An 8,594-nucleotide genomic window follows, 5' to 3' on the forward strand; every position below is an offset into this window, starting at 1 on the left:
ATCTTATATCTTTCAGTCTAATTCGGCTATTTACTTACTTTTGTTGCTCTTCAGCAGAAGCACGCATTTTGTGAGTAGTGAGAACTAACTGTCCTCTCCAAGGCTAGCTGGAATGTAGCCCAAAGGATTTCAAAAATGTGATTGGTTGACTATAGGCCTGTGACATTGGCCTACTACTCGTCTTGCGCTCCGCATAATATTTGATCTCAACAATAATTGGACAAGTGTTAAACATCACCAGTACCACATCCTTATGATATGCTATATATATGTTCATACACGCAACATGAACGCAAGAGACAGGTTGGAATGTCTGCCTGAAATACGGGACAATTTACCTTTTTTTCTAAATTTGTGGTGGATGAACTTGTTGATAAAATGCGGGACATTATTGTTTGGTTGCGGGACGTGGAATAAAGGGCCAAAATGGTGGACTGTCTCGCACAATCCGCGTCACCCTACTGTGGGTCTCAACAAGTAGGTTGATACCCTATTTCATTGGTGCACAATCTATATGTCAGTCTGTACAGTGCAAAATTAATGTTCATTACACACAATAGACTAACTGGGGAGGTGATTGTCCACAGTCAAAGTCCCGAAATAAGATATACACTGCTCAAAAAAATAAAGGGAACACTTAAACAACACAATGTAACTCCAAGTCAATTACACTTCTGTGAAATCAAACTGTCCACTTAGGAAGCAACACTGATTGACAATAAATTTCACATGCTGTTGTGCAAATGGATTAGACAAAAGGTGGAAATTATAGGCAATTAGCAAGACACCCCCAATAAAGGAGTGGTTCTGCAGGTGGTGACCACAGACCACTTCTCAGTTCCTATGCTTCCTGGCTGATGTTTTGGTCACATTTGAATGCTGGCGGTGCTTTCACTCTAGTGGTAGCATGAGACGGAGTCTACAACCCACACAAGTGGCTCAGGTAGTGCAGCTCATCCAGGATGGCACATCAATGCGAGCTGTGGCAAGAAGGTTTGCTGTGTCTGTCAGCGTAGTGTCCAGAGCATGGAGGCGCTACCAGGAGACAGGCCAGTACATCAGGAGACGTGGAGGAGGCCGTAGGAGGGCAACAACCCAGCAGCAGGACCGCTACCTCCGCCTTTGTGCAAGGAGGAGCACTGCCAGAGCCCTGCAAAATGACCTCCAGCAGGCCACAAATGTGCATGTGTCAGCATATGGTCTCACAAGGGGTCTGAGGATCTAATCTCGGTACCTAATGGCAGTCAGGCTACCTCTGGCGAGCACATGGAGGGCTGTGCGGCCCCACAAAGAAATGCCACCCCACACCATGACTGACCCACCGCCAAACCGGTCATGCTGGAGGATGTTGCAGGCAGCAGAACGTTCTCCACGGCGTCTCCAGACTCTGTCACGTCTGTCACATGTGCTCATGTGCTCAGTGTGAACCTGCTTTCATCTGTGAAGAGCACAGGGCGCCAGTGGCGAATATGCCAATCTTGGTGTTCTCTGGCAAATTCCAAACGTCCTGCACGGTGTTGGGCTGTAAGCACAACCCCCACCTGTGGACGTCGGGCCCTCATACCACCCTCATGGAGTCTGTTTCTGACCGTTTGAGCAGACACATGCACTGAAGGCCCCTCGCCAGACGCCTTGAGTCCATGATGGCTCGCACAGTATACGCCGGGGCCCCCTCGATGTCCAGAGGGGGCGGAGGAACCTCCCGCACCTCAGACTGCTGGAGCGGACCAACCACCACCGGCCTGAGGAGAGACACATGGAACGAGGGGTTAATACGGTAATCAGGGGGAAGCTGTAACCTATAACAAACCTCGTTCAGTCTCCTCAGGACTTTAAATGGCCCCACAAACCACGGACCCAGCTTCCAGCAGGGCAGGCGAAGGGGTAGGTTTCGGGTCGAGAGCCAGACCCGGTCCCCCGGTGCATACACCGGGGCCTCACTGCGGTGGCGGTCGGTGCTCGCCTTCTGCCGCCTGATGGCCCGTTGCAGGCGCACATGGGCAGTGTCCCATGTCTCCTCCGAGCGCCGAAACCATTCATTCACCGCAGGTGCCTCGATCTGGCTCTGATGCCAAGGTGCCAGGACTGGCTGATAACCTAGTACACACTGAAAAGGAGATAGGTTAGTGGAGGAGTGGCGGAGTGGCGGAGGGAGTTTTGGGCCATCTCTGCCCAGGGGATAAAAGCCGCTCACTCCCCCGGCCTATCCTGGCAATAGGACTGCAGAAACCTACCCACATCCTGGTTAACTCTCTCCACCTGCCTGTTACTCTCGGGGTGAAAACCTGAGGTGAGGCTGACCGAGACCCCCAGGCGTTCCATAAACGCCCTCCAGACGTGAACTGGGGACCCCGATCAGAAACTATATCCTCAGGCACCCCGAAGTGCCGGAAGATGTGGGTGAACAGGGCCTCTGCAGTCTGTAGAGCCCTAGGGAGACCGGGCAAAGGAAGGAGACGGCAGGACTTAGAAAACCGATCCACAACGACCAGGATCGTGGTGTTTCCTTGTGACGGAGGAAGATCCGTCACAAAATCCACCGATAGGTGTGACCACGGCCGTTGTGGAACCGGTAGGGGTTGTAATTTCCCTCTGGGCAGGTGTCTAGGTGCCTTGCACTGGGCGCACACCGAGCAGGAGGAAACATAAACCCTCATGTCCTTAGCTAAAGTGGGCCACCAATACTTCCCACTAAGACAGCGCACTGTCCGACCGATGCCAGGATGACCAGAAGAGGGTGACGTGTGGGCCCAACAGATCAAATGATTGCGGACATCAGACGGAACGTACAGACGCCCGCTCGATGTCCGCGTCCCCCTCCCATACCACCGGTGCCACCAGGAAAGAAGCCGGAAGTATGGGAGTGGGATCCGTGGACCGCTCCTCTGTGTCATACATCCGGGACAGTGCGTCTGCCTTAGCGTTCTGGGAACCTGGTCTGTAAGAAAGGGTGAAAACAAAACGGGTGAAAAACATGGCCCACCTTGCCTGGCGAGGGTTCAGTCTCCTCGCCGCCCAGATGTACTCCAGATTGCGGTGGTCAGTCCAAATGAGGAAAGGGTGTTTAGCACCCTCAAGCCAATGCCTCCACGCCTTCAGAGCCTTGACAACAGCCAACAGCTCCCGGTCACCCACATCATAGTTTCGCTCCGCCGGGCTGAGCTTCTTCGAAAAGAAAGCACAGTGGAGCTTTGGTGGCGTACCCAAGCGCTGAGACAGCACAGCTCCTATCCCAACCTCGGACGCGTCCACCTCTACTATAAATGCCATGGAGGGATCAGGATGAGCTAGCACAGGAGCCGAGGTAAACAGAGCCTTCAGGTGACCAAAAGACCTGTCCGCCCTAGCTGACCACTGCAGTCGCACCGGTCCCCCGTACAGCAAGGGGGTAATGGGAGCCGCTACCTGACCAAAGCCCCGGATAAACCTCCGGTAGTAGTTGGCAAACCCTAAGAACCGCTGCAACTCCTTTACCGTGGTTGGAGTCGGCCAATTACGCACGGCTGAAATGCGGTCATTTTCCATCTCCACCCCTGACGCTGACAGGCGGTACCCTAGGAAGGAGACGGACTGTTGGAAGAACAAACATTTTTCAGCCTTGACGTACAGGTCATGCTCCAACAGTCGACCAAGCACCTTGAGCACCAGGGACACATGCTCGGCGCGTGTAGCGGAGTATATTAGAATGTCATCTATATACACTTGAATGTGTACTGCAAAGTGATGAAGCCTTTGGTCTCAGCTTTGAACATTCTACAGTCTGAGACCAACACGGAGTGTGGTGTCAGGAAAATAACCTCACACTCAATGTCAACAAACAAAGGAGATGATCGTGGACTTCAGGAAACAGCAGAGGGAGCACCCCCCTATCCACATCGACGGGACAGTAGTGGAGAAGGTGGAAAGTTTTAAGTTCCTCAGCGTACACATCACGGACAAACTGAAATGGTCCACCCACACAGATAGCAACAGCGCCTCTTCAACCTCAGGAGGCTGAAGAAATTTGGCTTGTCACCAAAAACACTCACAAACTTTTACAGATGCACAATCGAGAGCATCCTGTCGGGCTGTATCGCCGCCTGGTACGGCAACTGCTCCGCCCACAACCGTGAGGCTCTCCAGAGGGTAGTGCGGTCTGCACAATGCATCACCGGGAACAAACTACCTGCCCTCCAGGACACCTACACCACCCGATGTCACAGAAAGGCCAAAAAGATCATCAAGGACAACAACCACCTGAGCCACTGTCTGTTCACCCTGCTATCATCCAGAAGGCGAGGTCAGTATGGGTTTATCAAAGCTGGGACCGAGAGACTGAAAAACAGCTTCTATCTCAAGGCCATCAGACTGTTAAACAGCCATCACTAACATTGAGTGGCTGCTGCCAACATACAGCCTCATCTTTAGCCACTTTAATAATTAATAATTGGATGTAATAAATGTATCACTAGTCACTTAAACAATGCCACTTTATATAATGTTTACACTACACATCTCATATGTATATACTGTACTCTATACCATCTACTGCATCTTGCCTATGCTGTTCAGCAATCGCTCATCCATATATTTATATGTACATATTCTTAATCATTCCTTTACACTTGTGTGTATAAGGTTGTTGTTGTGAAATGATTAGTTTACTTGTTAGATATAACTGCACGGTCGGAACTAGAAGCACAAGCATTTCGCTACACTCGCATTAACATCTGCTAACCATGTGTATGTGACCAATAAGATTTGATTTGATTTGACACGCATATGGGGTGGCTGCTGCCAGTGATCTTCTTACTAAAAACAAAACTTCAAAGGCTGGAAGCATCTTGCCAAATGTGCCTACCACTTATCAGATCCGTTCAGAACGGTCTCCAAAAGCGCTTTGTTGGAAATGATGGAGGAGCCACAGCTTATTGCTGCTGCAATCCTTCTGCCGAAGTTCAAGACGTCTTGTACTGACAAAGCTGATCTCATCACAGCTGGTATGATTTCTTTACTCCAAAAGGTTTTAACCTCATTGTCCATATGATGATATATTTTGATCTTTGAGTCTTTTCTTTAAGAGTTTTTTGTTATATTTTTCTTTTTTTCATTATTTAAGTTGCTTTACAGATGCTGGGCAATAACCTTTGTATATACAGTAACTAAACTCAGCAAAAAAAAGAAACGTCTTCTCACTGCCAACGGCGCTTATTTTCAGCAAACTTAACATGTGTAAATATTTGTATGAACATAACAAGATTCAACAACTGAGACATAAACTGAACAAGTTCCAGAGACATGTGACTAACAGAAATGGAATAATGTGTCCCTGAACAAAGGGGGGGTCAAAATCAAAAATAAGTCGGTATCTGGTGTGGCCACCAGCTGCATTAAGTACTGCAGTGCATCTCCTCCTCATGGACTGCACCAGATTTGCCAGTTCTTGCTGTGAGATGTTACCCCACTCTTCCACCAAGGCACCTGCAAGTTCCTGGACATTTCTGGGGGGAATGGCCCTAGCCCTCACCCTCCGATCCAACAGGTCCCAGACGTGCTCAATGGGATTGAGATCCGGGCTCTTCGCTGGCCATGGCAGAACACTGACATTCTTGTCAGAACGAGCAGTAAGGCTGGTGGCATTGTCATGCTTGATGGTCATGTCAGGATGAGCCTGCAGGAAGGGTGCCACATGAGGGAGGAGGATGTCTTCCCTGTAACGCACAGTGTTGAGATTGCCTGCAATGACAACAACCTCAGTCTGATGATGCTGTTACACACCACCCCAGTCCATGACGGAACATCCACCTCCAAATCGATCCCGCTCCAGAGTACAGGCCTCGGTGTAACGCTCATTCCTTCGACGATAAACACAATTCCGACCATCACCCCTGGTGAGACAAAACCATGACTCGTCAGTGAAGAGCACTTTTTGCCAGTCCTGTCTGGTCCTGCGAAGGTGGGTTTGTGCCCATAGGCGACGTTGTTGCCGGTGATGTCTGGTGAGGACCTGCCTTACAACAGGCCTGCAAGCTCTCACTGCAGCCTCTCTGCCTATTGCGGACAGTCTGAGCACTGATGGAGGGATTGTGCGTCCCTGTTGTAACTCGGGCAGTTGTTGCCATCCTGTACCTGTCCCGCAGGTGTGATGTTCGGATGTACAGATCCTGTGCAGGTGTTGTTACACGTGGTCTGTCACTGCGAGGACGTTCAGCTCTCCATCCTGTCTCCCTGTAGCTCTGTCTTAGGCGTCTCACAGTACGGACATTGCAATTTATTTCCCAGGCCACATCTGCAGTCCTCATGCCTCCTTGCAGCATGCCTAAGGCGCATTCACACAGATGAGCAGGGACCCTGGGAATCTTTCTTTTTGTGTTTTTCAGAGTCAGTGGAAAGGCCTCTTTAGTGTCCTAAGTTTTCATAACTGACCTTATTTGCCTGCCGTCTGTAAGCTGTTAGTGTCTTTTTGACATTTCCTCAGGTGCATGTTCATTAATTGTTTATGGTTCATTGAACAAGCATGGGAAACAGTGTTTAAACCCTTTACAGTGAAGATCTGTGAAGTTATTTGGATTTTTACGAATTATCTTTGAAAGACAGGGTCCTAAAAAAGGGACGTTACTTTTTTCCCCTTAGTTTATGTTTGGGTACAGCCAGACATGGACTCACCTCAACATTAGATCATTTGTTAGGTATGAATGTATTTGAACATCTCAAATCAATCTCAGTATATGAGAATAACAAGTGTGGAAGTCTGTGTTAGAGCTATTGCAATGTCAATAATATGATTGTGTTGCCAGCCACATACAGAGTTTGCTGCAACACTGAATATGTGAATGTTGTGTTGTTTCCAATGTACATTTATGGCGTACCTGAAGAACTATCTTGACACAATCACACAGGACGAGACTGAGCATCTAAGGCAGCATTCATCTGATGAAGAGGATCAGATTGGTATCCATTTTGTCTATCGGACAAAATGGATTTACTTCATTTGTTTCTGTACATACAGAAATTGTCCCTCAAACTCAACACAGGCCTGCGTCTGCTGCCCGTGGCGACTTTTTATCTGTGCTGGACTAAAATTGTAGACCTTCACAAGTCTGGTTCGTCCTTGGGAGCAATTTCCAAACGCCTGAATGTACCATGTTCATCTGTACAAACAATAGTACGAAAGCCGTCATACCGCTCAGGAAGGATACGCATTCTGTCTCCTATAGATGAATGTACTTTGGTGCGAAAAGTGCAAATCAATCCCAGAACAACAGCAAAAGACCTTGTGAAAATGCTGGAGGAAACAGGTACAAAAGTATCTATATCCACAGTAAAACGAGTCCTATATCGAAATAACCTGAAAGGCTGCTCAGCAAGGAAGAAGCCACTGCTCCAAAATCACCATAAAAAAGCCAGACTACGGTTTGCAACTGCACATGGGGACAAATATCGTATTTTTTGGAGAAATGTCCCCAGATCTGATGAATCAAAAATAGAAATGTTTGGCCATAATGACCATCGTTATGTTTCGAGGAAAAAGGGGGAGGCTTGCAAGACGAAGAACACCATCCCAACTGTGAAGCATGGGGGTGGCAGCATCGTGTTGTGGGGGTGCTTGTTGCAGGAGGGACTGGTGCACTTCACAAATATATAGCATCATGAGGTAGGAAAATTATGTTGATATATTGAAGCAACAGCTCAAGACATCAGTCAGGAAGTTAAAGCTTGGTCGCAAATAGGTCTTCCAAATGGACAATGACCCCAAGCATAATTCCAAAGTTGTGGCAAAATGGCTTAAGGACAACAAAGTCAAGGTATTGGAGTGGCCATCACAAAGCCCTGTCCTCAATCCCATAGAAAATGTGTGGGCAGAACTGAAAAAGCGTGTGCGAGCAAGGAGGCCTACAAATCTGACTCAGCTCTGTCAGGAGGAATGGGCCAAAATACACCCAACTTATTGTGGGAAGCTTGTGGATGGGTACCCAAAACGTTTGACCCAAGTTAAACAATTTAAAGGCAATACTACCAAATACTAATTGAGTGTATGTAAACTTCTGACCCACTGGGAATGTGATAAATAATTCTGTCTACTATTATTCTGACATTTCACTTTCTTAAAATAAAGTGGTATTCCTAACTGACCTAAGACAAGGAGTTTTTACTAGGATTAAATGTCAGGACTTGTGAAAAACTGAGTTTAAATGTATTTGGCTAAGGTGTACGTAAACTTCCGACTTCAACTGTATATACAAATGCTATTCAGTGGGAATAAGGGACAGGTGTGCGTGATAAAAGTTCCGGAGGGATCCGTGACATTAACTTAGAAAATCAGCTCATACTGAAACTGAATGGCAAATTCAGAGAGAAGTGAAGTGAGTTAAGTGTTCGATAGGTAGTTCCACAAAAAATATGCCTTTTGAACATTCCTTTGAATATTTGTGTATGTGAAGTTGAAGATTTAATATTAAAATCAGCTGTGCTGGATCTTATCTTGTTGGTTATTTACTGGTGTTTTATGGAACATTTGCCACACCCTTTTCACATGAACTTCCATTCTTGTAAAAGGAGAATAAAAATAACCATCAAAATTGAAATAGCTAATTATTTTAGAAGTTACTTTGTAA

This window comes from Salvelinus namaycush, chromosome 3 (genome assembly GCF_016432855.1).
Source record: "Salvelinus namaycush isolate Seneca chromosome 3, SaNama_1.0, whole genome shotgun sequence".
In the NCBI taxonomy this organism is placed as follows: Eukaryota; Metazoa; Chordata; class Actinopteri; order Salmoniformes; family Salmonidae; genus Salvelinus; species Salvelinus namaycush.